At 63.8% G+C, this 18,227-nt stretch overlaps 5 non-coding genes across 5 annotated transcripts; all 5 read left to right on the plus strand.

Annotated features, from left to right (window-relative positions):
• Window positions 1-987: 987 nt before the first annotated feature.
• On the plus strand, window positions 988-1,106 carry LOC142869554 (5S ribosomal RNA). The gene has a single exon (XR_012918127.1). It is a non-coding gene; the product is annotated as a 5S ribosomal RNA (ribosomal RNA).
• Window positions 1,107-4,624: 3,518 nt separating this feature from the next.
• LOC142869558 (5S ribosomal RNA) lies at window positions 4,625-4,743 on the plus strand. The gene has a single exon (XR_012918131.1). It is a non-coding gene; the product is annotated as a 5S ribosomal RNA (ribosomal RNA).
• A 3,521-nt stretch (window positions 4,744-8,264) lies between these two features.
• On the plus strand, window positions 8,265-8,383 carry LOC142869555 (5S ribosomal RNA). Its single transcript, XR_012918128.1, has one exon. It is a non-coding gene; the product is annotated as a 5S ribosomal RNA (ribosomal RNA).
• A 3,525-nt stretch (window positions 8,384-11,908) lies between these two features.
• LOC142869556 (5S ribosomal RNA) lies at window positions 11,909-12,027 on the plus strand. Its single transcript, XR_012918129.1, has one exon. It is a non-coding gene; the product is annotated as a 5S ribosomal RNA (ribosomal RNA).
• A 3,530-nt stretch (window positions 12,028-15,557) lies between these two features.
• Window positions 15,558-15,676, plus strand: LOC142869557 (5S ribosomal RNA). The gene has a single exon (XR_012918130.1). It is a non-coding gene; the product is annotated as a 5S ribosomal RNA (ribosomal RNA).
• The last annotated feature ends 2,551 nt before the right edge of the window (window positions 15,677-18,227 follow it).

The following is an 18,227-nucleotide window of genomic DNA, read 5'->3' on the forward strand; positions in this document are numbered from 1 at the left end:
TCCATTTCGGGAAAGGCTTCCTTACTGGGTGTGGAAATCTCCTATGCCTTTCCTCGCCTATTCTGTCAGCTTTAAAATTCTCTTTCAGTTGCCACCCTCACAGATGGATTAGGAAACTCTTTCCGGTGCACTCATTAGTGAAATGACCTCAATGAAGCTGGAATCCAATATCTAATCGCCGATTTTTAGCGAGTCCACACGCCAGGGTGGTCGGGGTCCAATGCAGCCCCGGCCAGGCCCAGGCCCCTTGGACTGGGCCACAGGAGGACACAGAGGAGGGTCCCGGCCCCCACGGTCGCGTTGCCGGCAGTTCTCCAAGGGCTTGGGCGTTTTCCAGAGGTAGGAGATGGAGGGGACTGATTTCTTCAGCGCCCCACTAACCACGCCACCCCACCCATGGGACACATCCCTAGAGAGAGAGAGAGAGACGCCCCATACACTCGCTCCCCTCCCCCATGCGCTGTGCCCCAGCCCGGGCCCGGGGGAATAGGCGGCAGCCCACCCACAGGGTGGGGGGCGCAGCTGAAAGGGGTTGTCGGGGAGGGCGGCCCCTGCCTGGGGTCAAAGGGCGGGCGACCCGCGCGTGCGCAATCGGCGGCGGCGGCGGCGGCGGCGGCGGGGGCGGCCACGAGCTGGGGGTGGGCCAGGCGAGGAGAGGAAGGGGGCTGGAAGGTCTCCACCTTGGCGAGTCCAGCCGTGGAGGCGCATCTTGTGTGAGTGTGAGTGAGTGAGTGTGAGTGTGAGTGTGTGTGTGTGTGTGTGTGTGTGTATAGAGAGACAGCCCCCCACCCCGGCCCGCCGCTCCCTGCCCGCCCCGCCCCGCCCCGCCTGTCACCCCCGTCCCTCGGAGCCCGCCGGACCCGGCCGGTGAACTCAACAGGCCCGCCCGGTGCGGGTCAGCGCCGGCGCGGGGCCTGGGGCGGGAGGAGGCGGCGGGGAAGCGCAGAGAGGCTCGGCTTCTTGAGCGGGGCAGGGGCGCCCTCCGCCGTCTAGGGCCACACCACCCTGAACGCGCCCGATCTCGTCTGGTCTCGGAAGCTAAGCAGGGTCGGGCCTGGTTAGTACTTGGATGGGAGACCGCCTGGGAATACCGGGTGCCGTAGGCTTCTTTTTTTTTTTTTTTTTTTTTTGTTTTGCCTCTTGTTCTGTCCCCTCTCTGGGAGCGAGGCGGCGGCCCGGGGCGGGGGTCACCCCCACCCTCAGCGCCCGCCGCGGTGCCTGGCGCCCCAGCCCGCACCGTGGGGCCTCCTCTTGTCCCAAGCCGCGACACCGCCGTCACGCGGCAGCATGCGTGGCTTCTGGACTGTCAGGTCTCAGACCAAAGGTCTGCTCTGTGGGAACCGACACGCTGGAGGAAACCTTGAGAGTCTGAGAGGGGAGGGAGTTCCAGAAGAAGGCCAGGATGTCATTTTGAGGGAGTATGTGACCAGAACTCGTCCCGTTGCTTTTGGGGTTCTATGGGCTACACGTAGGAATCTTTGGTGGTGGCACCTGATGTTGGGGGATCCGGAGTCACACCCAGACCTGCCCCACAGGCCTCCTTTTACTTTTCTCTTCGGATTCATTATGTTTAAAAAGTGTCTCTTATCTCTATGATTGCATTTTCTTTTCTCTCTCTTTTCAAGCAGATGATGGGAGTCCAAGTATTAAGGGGACATGTGTTGCCCGTGCCCCCCTCCCCCCTGTGTTCTTATTCATTAACCTCTGATGTTGTTCCAGCGTATTGTGGGGGTACCCATGTTAAGGTCGGGTACGTTGCCCTCTCCCAGCCTCCCCCCTCGGGTCAGAGCCTCAAGTGCGCCCATCCCCCAGTCGGTGCGCACCCACCCCATTCCTAATGGAGGTGTATGCCCATCCCCTCCCCCCACCCGCCCGACACCCACCCGATGAAGGTCATTCCTCTGTGTCCACTTGGGTGTCCGTCGGTTCGTACCCATTTGCTGGTGAGCGCGAGCACGTGGTGCTCGTGTGCCCATTCTTGGGCTACCTGGCTTACTGGAACGGGTTCCAGCTCTGGCCAGGAGAACCACGAGAGGTGCCCTCTCACCGCTGCTCCTCCTAGCTGAATAGCACTCCGTGGTGTCCACGCGCCACATTTCATTTACGCACTCGTGGGTCGATGGGCACTCGGGTCGCTTCCAGGTCTTTGCGATTGTGACTTGTGCCCTGACTCTAACCCTAACCCTTACCCAGCCCCGTCTCCTCCTCGGCCCCTGCCTGACTGACTCCTTCCCGCCCGGCCTGTCACCTGTCACCGTCCTCTGCCCCTGCCTGACACGCTCCTCCCCGCCCGGGCCGTCACCGTCCTCGGCCCCTGCCTGACGGGGCTCCTCCGTCGCCTGGGCCTTCCAAGGGCTTGGTGTGGACGCTGGTTCCAGGACGCCCTCCCAGGAACCCGGTAGCAGGGCGGCCGCAGCGTCTCGCGCCACCCAACCGTCCGCCGGCCGGCGGCCGTCGCTAAGTGGCCTGCGGGGGACGTGCCCCCACTGTGGGGCGGGCGCCCAGCCTGGTGTCTTCTCTGAGGCCCCGTGGCTGCTTTTCCCCCCCCCGCAAGGGGAGAGCCGCGGAGGTGGGGACCGCCTCCTCGTGGGGACGTACACCCAGCTCTCCACGTCGGATTCCGGGGCTCTCTGTCCTGCCAGAAGGCCCAGCTGGCCTGCGGGTCCTTAGAGTGGCAAAAACATCCGAAAACTGAGATTGAGGGTCCGGTGGTTGTCTGCACTTTTGTGCTGGGCACCCCAGGGAGGCCCGGGGGCTGGCTGGACAACGCGGTCTGCTGGGCGGGGGGGGGGGGTTTGGAGGAGCAACTGATGCCCTTTGCACTTTGGGTAGCAAGTGTCTGAGGTGTCTCTGAGCCCTGCGCCATGTCGGGGGTGGGGGTGGGAGGTCGGGGGGGGGTGGAGGAGCAGGAGGAGGAGGAGGAGGAGGAGGTGGGAAGGGCCGTGGCCTGCAGTCGTGTTCCCGGGGTGGCTTCTTCCACAGGCTGCTTGGCCTGGGCTCCCTGCACCTGGGCCTTTGGAGGACTGGCCCTGTGCTTGCCAACGCTTCCCCTGCAGGGACCCAGAGCTGGGAGGTTGCATCTCTCAGCCCTGGGTCGGGCAGAGCCCCAGCGGGCCATGCCCACAACCTCTCTCAGCACGGGTCCCCCAGAAGGCTCCTTTGGGACCAGGATTCTCTTGCGGGTGACTCTTTAAGGTCTGGCCCCTGGATGGAGGGGCACCAGGAGTAGAGGAGCAGGAAGGGGAAGGGGGTGGCCGTGCGAGGGGACACTTTCAGGCCAAGTCCCAGCTTCAGCCTGATCCTCCTGGGAACCCCGGGGTGTACGTCACACCTCCTGGTTGTCCCGCTCTGAGACAAGGAGCCGGGCTTCGCATTCCCCCAGCAGCCAGTCGTGGGCTGAGGACACCTGGGGCGTTGGGAACTCCCTGGCTTCTCCTTGGCTTAACATCTGGAGCTGCTTGTGAATCGTGCCGCCACACACACCCGAGTGCAGGTGTCTTCTGCACAGACTGCGGGCCTCGCTCTTCTGAATGCCGCTAGCTCGCCACCCACCCACGGGTGAACCTGGTCAGGGTACTTTCTCTCGGGGGCAGACTCTGATCCTGGCGGGCTACCGGTGTCTCTGTTTGCTCGTTTCTTTCTTCCATTTCGGGAAAGGCTTCCTTACTGGGTGTGGAAATCTCCTATGCCTTTCCTCGCCTATTCTGTCAGCTTTAAAATTCTCTTTCAGTTGCCACCCTCACAGATGGATTAGGAAACTCTTTCCGGTGCACTCATTAGTGAAATGACCTCAATGAAGCTGGAATCCAATATCTAATCGCCGATTTTTAGCGAGTCCACACGCCAGGGTGGTCGGGGTCCAATGCAGCCCCGGCCAGGCCCAGGCCCCTTGGACTGGGCCACAGGAGGACACAGAGGAGGGTCCCGGCCCCCACGGTCGCGTTGCCGGCAGTTCTCCAAGGGCTTGGGCGTTTTCCAGAGGTAGGAGATGGAGGGGACTGATTTCTTCAGCGCCCCACTAACCACGCCACCCCACCCATGGGACACATCCCTAGAGAGAGAGAGAGAGACGCCCCATACACTCGCTCCCCTCCCCCATGCGCTGTGCCCCAGCCCGGGCCCGGGGGAATAGGCGGCAGCCCACCCACAGGGTGGGGGGCGCAGCTGAAAGGGGTTGTCGGGGAGGGCGGCCCCTGCCTGGGGTCAAAGGGCGGGCGACCCGCGCGTGCGCAATCGGCGGCGGCGGCGGCGGCGGCGGCGGCGGCGGCGGCCACGAGCTGGGGGTGGGCCAGGCGAGGAGAGGAAGGGGGCTGGAAGGTCTCCACCTTGGCGAGTCCAGCCGTGGAGGCGCATCTTGTGTGAGTGTGAGTGAGTGAGTGTGAGTGTGAGTGTGTGTGTGTGTGTGTATAGAGAGACAGCCCCCCACCCCGGCCCGCCGCTCCCTGCCCGCCCCGCCCCGCCCCGCCTGTCACCCCCGTCCCTCGGAGCCCGCCGGACCCGGCCGGTGAACTCAACAGGCCCGCCCGGTGCGGGTCAGCGCCGGCGCGGGGCCTGGGGCGGGAGGAGGCGGCGGGGAAGCGCAGAGAGGCTCGGCTTCTTGAGCGGGGCAGGGGCGCCCTCCGCCGTCTAGGGCCACACCACCCTGAACGCGCCCGATCTCGTCTGGTCTCGGAAGCTAAGCAGGGTCGGGCCTGGTTAGTACTTGGATGGGAGACTGCCTGGGAATACCGGGTGCCGTAGGCTTCTTTTTTTTTTTTTTTTTTTTTGTTTTGCCTCTTGTTCTGTCCCCTCTCTGGGAGCGAGGCGGCGGCCCGGGGCGGGGGTCACCCCCACCCTCAGCGCCCGCCGCGGTGCCTGGCGCCCCAGCCCGCACCGTGGGGCCTCCTCTTGTCCCAAGCCGCGACACCGCCGTCACGCGGCAGCATGCGTGGCTTCTGGACTGTCAGGTCTCAGACCAAAGGTCTGCTCTGTGGGAACCGACACGCTGGAGGAAACCTTGAGAGTCTGAGAGGGGAGGGAGTTCCAGAAGAAGGCCAGGATGTCATTTTGAGGGAGTATGTGACCAGAACTCGTCCCGTTGCTTTTGGGGTTCTATGGGCTACACGTAGGAATCTTTGGTGGTGGCACCTGATGTTGGGGGATCCGGAGTCACACCCAGACCTGCCCCACAGGCCTCCTTTTACTTTTCTCTTCGGATTCATTATGTTTAAAAAGTGTCTCTTATCTCTATGATTGCATTTTCTTTTCTCTCTCTTTTCAAGCAGATGATGGGAGTCCAAGTATTAAGGGGACATGTGTTGCCCGTGCCCCCCTCCCCCCTGTGTTCTTATTCATTAACCTCTGATGTTGTTCCAGCGTATTGTGGGGGTACCCATGTTAAGGTCGGGTACGTTGCCCTCTCCCAGCCTCCCCCCTCGGGTCAGAGCCTCAAGTGCGCCCATCCCCCAGTCGGTGCGCACCCACCCCATTCCTAATGGAGGTGTATGCCCATCCCCTCCCCCCACCCGCCCGACACCCACCCGATGAAGGTCATTCCTCTGTGTCCACTTGGGTGTCCGTCGGTTCGTACCCATTTGCTGGTGAGCGCGAGCACGTGGTGCTCGTGTGCCCATTCTTGGGCTACCTGGCTTACTGGAACGGGTTCCAGCTCTGGCCAGGAGAACCACGAGAGGTGCCCTCTCACCGCTGCTCCTCCTAGCTGAATAGCACTCCGTGGTGTCCACGCGCCACATTTCATTTACGCACTCGTGGGTCGATGGGCACTCGGGTCGCTTCCAGGTCTTTGCGATTGTGACTTGTGCCCTGACTCTAACCCTAACCCTTACCCAGCCCCGTCTCCTCCTCGGCCCCTGCCTGACTGACTCCTTCCCGCCCGGCCTGTCACCTGTCACCGTCCTCTGCCCCTGCCTGACACGCTCCTCCCCGCCCGGGCCGTCACCGTCCTCGGCCCCTGCCTGACGGGGCTCCTCCGTCGCCTGGGCCTTCCAAGGGCTTGGTGTGGACGCTGGTTCCAGGACGCCCTCCCAGGAACCCGGTAGCAGGGCGGCCGCAGCGTCTCGCGCCACCCAACCGTCCGCCGGCCGGCGGCCGTCGCTAAGTGGCCTGCGGGGGACGTGCCCCCACTGTGGGGCGGGCGCCCAGCCTGGTGTCTTCTCTGAGGCCCCGTGGCTGCTTTTCCCCCCCCGCAAGGGGAGAGCCGCGGAGGTGGGGACCGCCTCCTCGTGGGGACGTACACCCAGCTCTCCACGTCGGATTCCGGGGCTCTCTGTCCTGCCAGAAGGCCCAGCTGGCCTGCGGGTCCTTAGAGTGGCAAAAACATCCGAAAACTGAGATTGAGGGTCCGGTGGTTGTCTGCACTTTTGTGCTGGGCACCCCAGGGAGGCCCGGGGGCTGGCTGGACAACGCGGTCTGCTGGGCGGGGGGGGGGGGTTTGGAGGAGCAACTGATGCCCTTTGCACTTTGGGTAGCAAGTGTCTGAGGTGTCTCTGAGCCCTGCGCCATGTCGGGGGTGGGGGTGGGAGGTCGGGGGGGGGTGGAGGAGCAGGAGGAGGAGGAGGAGGAGGAGGTGGGAAGGGCCGTGGCCTGCAGTCGTGTTCCCGGGGTGGCTTCTTCCACAGGCTGCTTGGCCTGGGCTCCCTGCACCTGGGCCTTTGGAGGACTGGCCCTGTGCTTGCCAACGCTTCCCCTGCAGGGACCCAGAGCTGGGAGGTTGCATCTCTCAGCCCTGGGTCGGGCAGAGCCCCAGCGGGCCATGCCCACAACCTCTCTCAGCACGGGTCCCCCAGAAGGCTCCTTTGGGACCAGGATTCTCTTGCGGGTGACTCTTTAAGGTCTGGCCCCTGGATGGAGGGGCACCAGGAGTAGAGGAGCAGGAAGGGGAAGGGGGTGGCCGTGCGAGGGGACACTTTCAGGCCAAGTCCCAGCTTCAGCCTGATCCTCCTGGGAACCCCGGGGTGTACGTCACACCTCCTGGTTGTCCCGCTCTGAGACAAGGAGCCGGGCTTCGCATTCCCCCAGCAGCCAGTCGTGGGCTGAGGACACCTGGGGCGTTGGGAACTCCCTGGCTTCTCCTTGGCTTAACATCTGGAGCTGCTTGTGAATCGTGCCGCCACACACACCCGAGTGCAGGTGTCTTCTGCACAGACTGCGGGCCTCGCTCTTCTGAATGCCGCTAGCTCGCCACCCACCCACGGGTGAACCTGGTCAGGGTACTTTCTCTCGGGGGCAGACTCTGATCCTGGCGGGCTACCGGTGTCTCTGTTTGCTCGTTTCTTTCTTCCATTTCGGGAAAGGCTTCCTTACTGGGTGTGGAAATCTCCTATGCCTTTCCTCGCCTATTCTGTCAGCTTTAAAATTCTCTTTCAGTTGCCACCCTCACAGATGGATTAGGAAACTCTTTCCGGTGCACTCATTAGTGAAATGACCTCAATGAAGCTGGAATCCAATATCTAATCGCCGATTTTTAGCGAGTCCACACGCCAGGGTGGTCGGGGTCCAATGCAGCCCCGGCCAGGCCCAGGCCCCTTGGACTGGGCCACAGGAGGACACAGAGGAGGGTCCCGGCCCCCACGGTCGCGTTGCCGGCAGTTCTCCAAGGGCTTGGGCGTTTTCCAGAGGTAGGAGATGGAGGGGACTGATTTCTTCAGCGCCCCACTAACCACGCCACCCCACCCATGGGACACATCCCTAGAGAGAGAGAGAGAGACGCCCCATACACTCGCTCCCCTCCCCCATGCGCTGTGCCCCAGCCCGGGCCCGGGGGAATAGGCGGCAGCCCACCCACAGGGTGGGGGGCGCAGCTGAAAGGGGTTGTCGGGGAGGGCGGCCCCTGCCTGGGGTCAAAGGGCGGGCGACCCGCGCGTGCGCAATCGGCGGCGGCGGCGGCGGCGGCGGCGGGGGCGGCCACGAGCTGGGGGTGGGCCAGGCGAGGAGAGGAAGGGGGCTGGAAGGTCTCCACCTTGGCGAGTCCAGCCGTGGAGGCGCATCTTGTGTGAGTGTGAGTGAGTGAGTGTGAGTGTGAGTGTGTGTGTGTGTGTGTGTGTGTGTATAGAGAGACAGCCCCCCACCCCGGCCCGCCGCTCCCTGCCCGCCCCGCCCCGCCCCGCCTGTCACCCCCGTCCCTCGGAGCCCGCCGGACCCGGCCGGTGAACTCAACAGGCCCGCCCGGTGCGGGTCAGCGCCGGCGCGGGGCCTGGGGCGGGAGGAGGCGGCGGGGAAGCGCAGAGAGGCTCGGCTTCTTGAGCGGGGCAGGGGCGCCCTCCGCCGTCTAGGGCCACACCACCCTGAACGCGCCCGATCTCGTCTGGTCTCGGAAGCTAAGCAGGGTCGGGCCTGGTTAGTACTTGGATGGGAGACCGCCTGGGAATACCGGGTGCCGTAGGCTTCTTTTTTTTTTTTTTTTTTTTTTGTTTTGCCTCTTGTTCTGTCCCCTCTCTGGGAGCGAGGCGGCGGCCCGGGGCGGGGGTCACCCCCACCCTCAGCGCCCGCCGCGGTGCCTGGCGCCCCAGCCCGCACCGTGGGGCCTCCTCTTGTCCCAAGCCGCGACACCGCCGTCACGCGGCAGCATGCGTGGCTTCTGGACTGTCAGGTCTCAGACCAAAGGTCTGCTCTGTGGGAACCGACACGCTGGAGGAAACCTTGAGAGTCTGAGAGGGGAGGGAGTTCCAGAAGAAGGCCAGGATGTCATTTTGAGGGAGTATGTGACCAGAACTCGTCCCGTTGCTTTTGGGGTTCTATGGGCTACACGTAGGAATCTTTGGTGGTGGCACCTGATGTTGGGGGATCCGGAGTCACACCCAGACCTGCCCCACAGGCCTCCTTTTACTTTTCTCTTCGGATTCATTATGTTTAAAAAGTGTCTCTTATCTCTATGATTGCATTTTCTTTTCTCTCTCTTTTCAAGCAGATGATGGGAGTCCAAGTATTAAGGGGACATGTGTTGCCCGTGCCCCCCTCCCCCCTGTGTTCTTATTCATTAACCTCTGATGTTGTTCCAGCGTATTGTGGGGGTACCCATGTTAAGGTCGGGTACGTTGCCCTCTCCCAGCCTCCCCCCTCGGGTCAGAGCCTCAAGTGCGCCCATCCCCCAGTCGGTGCGCACCCACCCCATTCCTAATGGAGGTGTATGCCCATCCCCTCCCCCCACCCGCCCGACACCCACCCGATGAAGGTCATTCCTCTGTGTCCACTTGGGTGTCCGTCGGTTCGTACCCATTTGCTGGTGAGCGCGAGCACGTGGTGCTCGTGTGCCCATTCTTGGGCTACCTGGCTTACTGGAACGGGTTCCAGCTCTGGCCAGGAGAACCACGAGAGGTGCCCTCTCACCGCTGCTCCTCCTAGCTGAATAGCACTCCGTGGTGTCCACGCGCCACATTTCATTTACGCACTCGTGGGTCGATGGGCACTCGGGTCGCTTCCAGGTCTTTGCGATTGTGACTTGTGCCCTGACTCTAACCCTAACCCTTACCCAGCCCCGTCTCCTCCTCGGCCCCTGCCTGACTGACTCCTTCCCGCCCGGCCTGTCACCTGTCACCGTCCTCTGCCCCTGCCTGACACGCTCCTCCCCGCCCGGGCCGTCACCGTCCTCGGCCCCTGCCTGACGGGGCTCCTCCGTCGCCTGGGCCTTCCAAGGGCTTGGTGTGGACGCTGGTTCCAGGACGCCCTCCCAGGAACCCGGTAGCAGGGCGGCCGCAGCGTCTCGCGCCACCCAACCGTCCGCCGGCCGGCGGCCGTCGCTAAGTGGCCTGCGGGGGACGTGCCCCCACTGTGGGGCGGGCGCCCAGCCTGGTGTCTTCTCTGAGGCCCCGTGGCTGCTTTTCCCCCCCCGCAAGGGGAGAGCCGCGGAGGTGGGGACCGCCTCCTCGTGGGGACGTACACCCAGCTCTCCACGTCGGATTCCGGGGCTCTCTGTCCTGCCAGAAGGCCCAGCTGGCCTGCGGGTCCTTAGAGTGGCAAAAACATCCGAAAACTGAGATTGAGGGTCCGGTGGTTGTCTGCACTTTTGTGCTGGGCACCCCAGGGAGGCCCGGGGGCTGGCTGGACAACGCGGTCTGCTGGGCGGGGGGGGGGTTTGGAGGAGCAACTGATGCCCTTTGCACTTTGGGTAGCAAGTGTCTGAGGTGTCTCTGAGCCCTGCGCCATGTCGGGGGTGGGGGTGGGAGGTCGGGGGGGGGTGGAGGAGCAGGAGGAGGAGGAGGAGGAGGAGGTGGGAAGGGCCGTGGCCTGCAGTCGTGTTCCCGGGGTGGCTTCTTCCACAGGCTGCTTGGCCTGGGCTCCCTGCACCTGGGCCTTTGGAGGACTGGCCCTGTGCTTGCCAACGCTTCCCCTGCAGGGACCCAGAGCTGGGAGGTTGCATCTCTCAGCCCTGGGTCGGGCAGAGCCCCAGCGGGCCATGCCCACAACCTCTCTCAGCACGGGTCCCCCAGAAGGCTCCTTTGGGACCAGGATTCTCTTGCGGGTGACTCTTTAAGGTCTGGCCCCTGGATGGAGGGGCACCAGGAGTAGAGGAGCAGGAAGGGGAAGGGGGTGGCCGTGCGAGGGGACACTTTCAGGCCAAGTCCCAGCTTCAGCCTGATCCTCCTGGGAACCCCGGGGTGTACGTCACACCTCCTGGTTGTCCCGCTCTGAGACAAGGAGCCGGGCTTCGCATTCCCCCAGCAGCCAGTCGTGGGCTGAGGACACCTGGGGCGTTGGGAACTCCCTGGCTTCTCCTTGGCTTAACATCTGGAGCTGCTTGTGAATCGTGCCGCCACACACACCCGAGTGCAGGTGTCTTCTGCACAGACTGCGGGCCTCGCTCTTCTGAATGCCGCTAGCTCGCCACCCACCCACGGGTGAACCTGGTCAGGGTACTTTCTCTCGGGGGCAGACTCTGATCCTGGCGGGCTACCGGTGTCTCTGTTTGCTCGTTTCTTTCTTCCATTTCGGGAAAGGCTTCCTTACTGGGTGTGGAAATCTCCTATGCCTTTCCTCGCCTATTCTGTCAGCTTTAAAATTCTCTTTCAGTTGCCACCCTCACAGATGGATTAGGAAACTCTTTCCGGTGCACTCATTAGTGAAATGACCTCAATGAAGCTGGAATCCAATATCTAATCGCCGATTTTTAGCGAGTCCACACGCCAGGGTGGTCGGGGTCCAATGCAGCCCCGGCCAGGCCCAGGCCCCTTGGACTGGGCCACAGGAGGACACAGAGGAGGGTCCCGGCCCCCACGGTCGCGTTGCCGGCAGTTCTCCAAGGGCTTGGGCGTTTTCCAGAGGTAGGAGATGGAGGGGACTGATTTCTTCAGCGCCCCACTAACCACGCCACCCCACCCATGGGACACATCCCTAGAGAGAGAGAGAGAGACGCCCCATACACTCGCTCCCCTCCCCCATGCGCTGTGCCCCAGCCCGGGCCGGGGGAATAGGCGGCAGCCCACCCACAGGGTGGGGGGCGCAGCTGAAAGGGGTTGTCGGGGAGGGCGGCCCCTGCCTGGGGTCAAAGGGCGGGCGACCCGCGCGTGCGCAATCGGCGGCGGCGGCGGCGGCGGCGGCGGCGGCGGGGGCGGCCACGAGCTGGGGGTGGGCCAGGCGAGGAGAGGAAGGGGGCTGGAAGGTCTCCACCTTGGCGAGTCCAGCCGTGGAGGCGCATCTTGTGTGAGTGTGAGTGAGTGAGTGTGAGTGTGAGTGTGTGTGTGTGTGTGTGTGTGTGTATAGAGAGACAGCCCCCCACCCCGGCCCGCCGCTCCCTGCCCGCCCCGCCCCGCCCCGCCTGTCACCCCCGTCCCTCGGAGCCCGCCGGACCCGGCCGGTGAACTCAACAGGCCCGCCCGGTGCGGGTCAGCGCCGGCGCGGGGCCTGGGGCGGGAGGAGGCGGCGGGGAAGCGCAGAGAGGCTCGGCTTCTTGAGCGGGGCAGGGGCGCCCTCCGCCGTCTAGGGCCACACCACCCTGAACGCGCCCGATCTCGTCTGGTCTCGGAAGCTAAGCAGGGTCGGGCCTGGTTAGTACTTGGATGGGAGACCGCCTGGGAATACCGGGTGCCGTAGGCTTCTTTTTTTTTTTTTTTTTTTTTTTTTTTGTTTTGCCTCTTGTTCTGTCCCCTCTCTGGGAGCGAGGCGGCGGCCCGGGGCGGGGGTCACCCCCACCCTCAGCGCCCGCCGCGGTGCCTGGCGCCCCAGCCCGCACCGTGGGGCCTCCTCTTGTCCCAAGCCGCGACACCGCCGTCACGCGGCAGCATGCGTGGCTTCTGGACTGTCAGGTCTCAGACCAAAGGTCTGCTCTGTGGGAACCGACACGCTGGAGGAAACCTTGAGAGTCTGAGAGGGGAGGGAGTTCCAGAAGAAGGCCAGGATGTCATTTTGAGGGAGTATGTGACCAGAACTCGTCCCGTTGCTTTTGGGGTTCTATGGGCTACACGTAGGAATCTTTGGTGGTGGCACCTGATGTTGGGGGATCCGGAGTCACACCCAGACCTGCCCCACAGGCCTCCTTTTACTTTTCTCTTCGGATTCATTATGTTTAAAAAGTGTCTCTTATCTCTATGATTGCATTTTCTTTTCTCTCTCTTTTCAAGCAGATGATGGGAGTCCAAGTATTAAGGGGACATGTGTTGCCCGTGCCCCCCTCCCCCCTGTGTTCTTATTCATTAACCTCTGATGTTGTTCCAGCGTATTGTGGGGGTACCCATGTTAAGGTCGGGTACGTTGCCCTCTCCCAGCCTCCCCCCTCGGGTCAGAGCCTCAAGTGCGCCCATCCCCCAGTCGGTGCGCACCCACCCCATTCCTAATGGAGGTGTATGCCCATCCCCTCCCCCCACCCGCCCGACACCCACCCGATGAAGGTCATTCCTCTGTGTCCACTTGGGTGTCCGTCGGTTCGTACCCATTTGCTGGTGAGCGCGAGCACGTGGTGCTCGTGTGCCCATTCTTGGGCTACCTGGCTTACTGGAACGGGTTCCAGCTCTGGCCAGGAGAACCACGAGAGGTGCCCTCTCACCGCTGCTCCTCCTAGCTGAATAGCACTCCGTGGTGTCCACGCGCCACATTTCATTTACGCACTCGTGGGTCGATGGGCACTCGGGTCGCTTCCAGGTCTTTGCGATTGTGACTTGTGCCCTGACTCTAACCCTAACCCTTACCCAGCCCCGTCTCCTCCTCGGCCCCTGCCTGACTGACTCCTTCCCGCCCGGCCTGTCACCTGTCACCGTCCTCTGCCCCTGCCTGACACGCTCCTCCCCGCCCGGGCCGTCACCGTCCTCGGCCCCTGCCTGACGGGGCTCCTCCGTCGCCTGGGCCTTCCAAGGGCTTGGTGTGGACGCTGGTTCCAGGACGCCCTCCCAGGAACCCGGTAGCAGGGCGGCCGCAGCGTCTCGCGCCACCCAACCGTCCGCCGGCCGGCGGCCGTCGCTAAGTGGCCTGCGGGGGACGTGCCCCCACTGTGGGGCGGGCGCCCAGCCTGGTGTCTTCTCTGAGGCCCCGTGGCTGCTTTTCCCCCCCCGCAAGGGGAGAGCCGCGGAGGTGGGGACCGCCTCCTCGTGGGGACGTACACCCAGCTCTCCACGTCGGATTCCGGGGCTCTCTGTCCTGCCAGAAGGCCCAGCTGGCCTGCGGGTCCTTAGAGTGGCAAAAACATCCGAAAACTGAGATTGAGGGTCCGGTGGTTGTCTGCACTTTTGTGCTGGGCACCCCAGGGAGGCCCGGGGGCTGGCTGGACAACGCGGTCTGCTGGGCGGGGGGGGGGTTTGGAGGAGCAACTGATGCCCTTTGCACTTTGGGTAGCAAGTGTCTGAGGTGTCTCTGAGCCCTGCGCCATGTCGGGGGTGGGGGTGGGAGGTCGGGGGGGGGTGGAGGAGCAGGAGGAGGAGGAGGAGGAGGAGGTGGGAAGGGCCGTGGCCTGCAGTCGTGTTCCCGGGGTGGCTTCTTCCACAGGCTGCTTGGCCTGGGCTCCCTGCACCTGGGCCTTTGGAGGACTGGCCCTGTGCTTGCCAACGCTTCCCCTGCAGGGACCCAGAGCTGGGAGGTTGCATCTCTCAGCCCTGGGTCGGGCAGAGCCCCAGCGGGCCATGCCCACAACCTCTCTCAGCACGGGTCCCCCAGAAGGCTCCTTTGGGACCAGGATTCTCTTGCGGGTGACTCTTTAAGGTCTGGCCCCTGGATGGAGGGGCACCAGGAGTAGAGGAGCAGGAAGGGGAAGGGGGTGGCCGTGCGAGGGGACACTTTCAGGCCAAGTCCCAGCTTCAGCCTGATCCTCCTGGGAACCCCGGGGTGTACGTCACACCTCCTGGTTGTCCCGCTCTGAGACAAGGAGCCGGGCTTCGCATTCCCCCAGCAGCCAGTCGTGGGCTGAGGACACCTGGGGCGTTGGGAACTCCCTGGCTTCTCCTTGGCTTAACATCTGGAGCTGCTTGTGAATCGTGCCGCCACACACACCCGAGTGCAGGTGTCTTCTGCACAGACTGCGGGCCTCGCTCTTCTGAATGCCGCTAGCTCGCCACCCACCCACGGGTGAACCTGGTCAGGGTACTTTCTCTCGGGGGCAGACTCTGATCCTGGCGGGCTACCGGTGTCTCTGTTTGCTCGTTTCTTTCTTCCATTTCGGGAAAGGCTTCCTTACTGGGTGTGGAAATCTCCTATGCCTTTCCTCGCCTATTCTGTCAGCTTTAAAATTCTCTTTCAGTTGCCACCCTCACAGATGGATTAGGAAACTCTTTCCGGTGCACTCATTAGTGAAATGACCTCAATGAAGCTGGAATCCAATATCTAATCGCCGATTTTTAGCGAGTCCACACGCCAGGGTGGTCGGGGTCCAATGCAGCCCCGGCCAGGCCCAGGCCCCTTGGACTGGGCCACAGGAGGACACAGAGGAGGGTCCCGGCCCCCACGGTCGCGTTGCCGGCAGTTCTCCAAGGGCTTGGGCGTTTTCCAGAGGTAGGAGATGGAGGGGACTGATTTCTTCAGCGCCCCACTAACCACGCCACCCCACCCATGGGACACATCCCTAGAGAGAGAGAGAGAGACGCCCCATACACTCGCTCCCCTCCCCCATGCGCTGTGCCCCAGCCCGGGCCGGGGGAATAGGCGGCAGCCCACCCACAGGGTGGGGGGCGCAGCTGAAAGGGGTTGTCGGGGAGGGCGGCCCCTGCCTGGGGTCAAAGGGCGGGCGACCCGCGCGTGCGCAATCGGCGGCGGCGGCGGCGGCGGCGGCGGCGGCGGGGGCGGCCACGAGCTGGGGGTGGGCCAGGCGAGGAGAGGAAGGGGGCTGGAAGGTCTCCACCTTGGCGAGTCCAGCCGTGGAGGCGCATCTTGTGTGAGTGTGAGTGAGTGAGTGTGAGTGTGAGTGTGTGTGTGTGTGTGTGTGTGTGTATAGAGAGACAGCCCCCCACCCCGGCCCGCCGCTCCCTGCCCGCCCCGCCCCGCCCCGCCTGTCACCCCCGTCCCTCGGAGCCCGCCGGACCCGGCCGGTGAACTCAACAGGCCCGCCCGGTGCGGGTCAGCGCCGGCGCGGGGCCTGGGGCGGGAGGAGGCGGCGGGGAAGCGCAGAGAGGCTCGGCTTCTTGAGCGGGGCAGGGGCGCCCTCCGCCGTCTAGGGCCACACCACCCTGAACGCGCCCGATCTCGTCTGGTCTCGGAAGCTAAGCAGGGTCGGGCCTGGTTAGTACTTGGATGGGAGACCGCCTGGGAATACCGGGTGCCGTAGGCTTCTTTTTTTTTTTTTTTTTTTTTTTTTTTGTTTTGCCTCTTGTTCTGTCCCCTCTCTGGGAGCGAGGCGGCGGCCCGGGGCGGGGGTCACCCCCACCCTCAGCGCCCGCCGCGGTGCCTGGCGCCCCAGCCCGCACCGTGGGGCCTCCTCTTGTCCCAAGCCGCGACACCGCCGTCACGCGGCAGCATGCGTGGCTTCTGGACTGTCAGGTCTCAGACCAAAGGTCTGCTCTGTGGGAACCGACACGCTGGAGGAAACCTTGAGAGTCTGAGAGGGGAGGGAGTTCCAGAAGAAGGCCAGGATGTCATTTTGAGGGAGTATGTGACCAGAACTCGTCCCGTTGCTTTTGGGGTTCTATGGGCTACACGTAGGAATCTTTGGTGGTGGCACCTGATGTTGGGGGATCCGGAGTCACACCCAGACCTGCCCCACAGGCCTCCTTTTACTTTTCTCTTCGGATTCATTATGTTTAAAAAGTGTCTCTTATCTCTATGATTGCATTTTCTTTTCTCTCTCTTTTCAAGCAGATGATGGGAGTCCAAGTATTAAGGGGACATGTGTTGCCCGTGCCCCCCTCCCCCCTGTGTTCTTATTCATTAACCTCTGATGTTGTTCCAGCGTATTGTGGGGGTACCCATGTTAAGGTCGGGTACGTTGCCCTCTCCCAGCCTCCCCCCTCGGGTCAGAGCCTCAAGTGCGCCCATCCCCCAGTCGGTGCGCACCCACCCCATTCCTAATGGAGGTGTATGCCCATCCCCTCCCCCCACCCGCCCGACACCCACCCGATGAAGGTCATTCCTCTGTGTCCACTTGGGTGTCCGTCGGTTCGTACCCATTTGCTGGTGAGCGCGAGCACGTGGTGCTCGTGTGCCCATTCTTGGGCTACCTGGCTTACTGGAACGGGTTCCAGCTCTGGCCAGGAGAACCACGAGAGGTGCCCTCTCACCGCTGCTCCTCCTAGCTGAATAGCACTCCGTGGTGTCCACGCGCCACATTTCATTTACGCACTCGTGGGTCGATGGGCACTCGGGTCGCTTCCAGGTCTTTGCGATTGTGACTTGTGCCCTGACTCTAACCCTAACCCTTACCCAGCCCCGTCTCCTCCTCGGCCCCTGCCTGACTGACTCCTTCCCGCCCGGCCTGTCACCTGTCACCGTCCTCTGCCCCTGCCTGACACGCTCCTCCCCGCCCGGGCCGTCACCGTCCTCGGCCCCTGCCTGACGGGGCTCCTCCGTCGCCTGGGCCTTCCAAGGGCTTGGTGTGGACGCTGGTTCCAGGACGCCCTCCCAGGAACCCGGTAGCAGGGCGGCCGCAGCGTCTCGCGCCACCCAACCGTCCGCCGGCCGGCGGCCGTCGCTAAGTGGCCTGCGGGGGACGTGCCCCCACTGTGGGGCGGGCGCCCAGCCTGGTGTCTTCTCTGAGGCCCCGTGGCTGCTTTTCCCCCCCCGCAAGGGGAGAGCCGCGGAGGTGGGGACCGCCTCCTCGTGGGGACGTACACCCAGCTCTCCACGTCGGATTCCGGGGCTCTCTGTCCTGCCAGAAGGCCCAGCTGGCCTGCGGGTCCTTAGAGTGGCAAAAACATCCGAAAACTGAGATTGAGGGTCCGGTGGTTGTCTGCACTTTTGTGCTGGGCACCCCAGGGAGGCCCGGGGGCTGGCTGGACAACGCGGTCTGCTGGGCGGGGGGGGGGTTTGGAGGAGCAACTGATGCCCTTTTCACTTTGGGTAGCAAGTGTCTGAGGTGTCTCTGAGCCCTGCGCCATGTCGGGGGTGGGGGTGGGAGGTCGGGGGGGGGGTGGAGGAGCAGGAGGAGGAGGAGGAGGAGGAGGTGGGAAGGGCCGTGGCCTGCAGTCGTGTTCCCGGGGTGGCTTCTTCCACAGGCTGCTTGGCCTGGGCTCCCTGCACCTGGGCCTTTGGAGGACTGGCCCTGTGCTTGCCAACGCTTCCCCTGCAGGGACCCAGAGCTGGGAGGTTGCATCTCTCAGCCCTGGGTCGGGCAGAGCCCCAGCGGGCCATGCCCACAACCTCTCTCAGCACGGGTCCCCCAGAAGGCTCCTTTGGGACCAGGATTCTCTTGCGGGTGACTCTTTAAGGTCTGGCCCCTGGATGGAGGGGCACCAGGAGTAGAGGAGCAGGAAGGGGAAGGGGGTGGCCGTGCGAGGGGACACTTTCAGGCCAAGTCCCAGCTTCAGCCTGATCCTCCTGGGAACCCCGGGGTGTACGTCACACCTCCTGGTTGTCCCGCTCTGAGACAAGGAGCCGGGCTTCGCATTCCCCCAGCAGCCAGTCGTGGGCTGAGGACACCTGGGGCGTTGGGAACTCCCTGGCTTCTCCTTGGCTTAACATCTGGAGCTGCTTGTGAATCGTGCCGCCACACACACCCGAGTGCAGGTGTCTTCTGCACAGACTGCGGGCCTCGCTCTTCTGAATGCCGCTAGCTCGCCACCCACCCACGGGTGAACCTGGTCAGGGTACTTTCTCTCGGGGGCAGACTCTGATCCTGGCGGGCTACCGGTGTCTCTGTTTGCTCGTTTCTTTCTTCCATTTCGGGA

This window comes from Microcebus murinus, unplaced genomic scaffold, assembly GCF_040939455.1.
Source record: "Microcebus murinus isolate Inina unplaced genomic scaffold, M.murinus_Inina_mat1.0 scaf091_hap2_Mmur4.0, whole genome shotgun sequence".
Lineage (NCBI taxonomy): Eukaryota > Metazoa > Chordata > Mammalia > Primates > Cheirogaleidae > Microcebus > Microcebus murinus.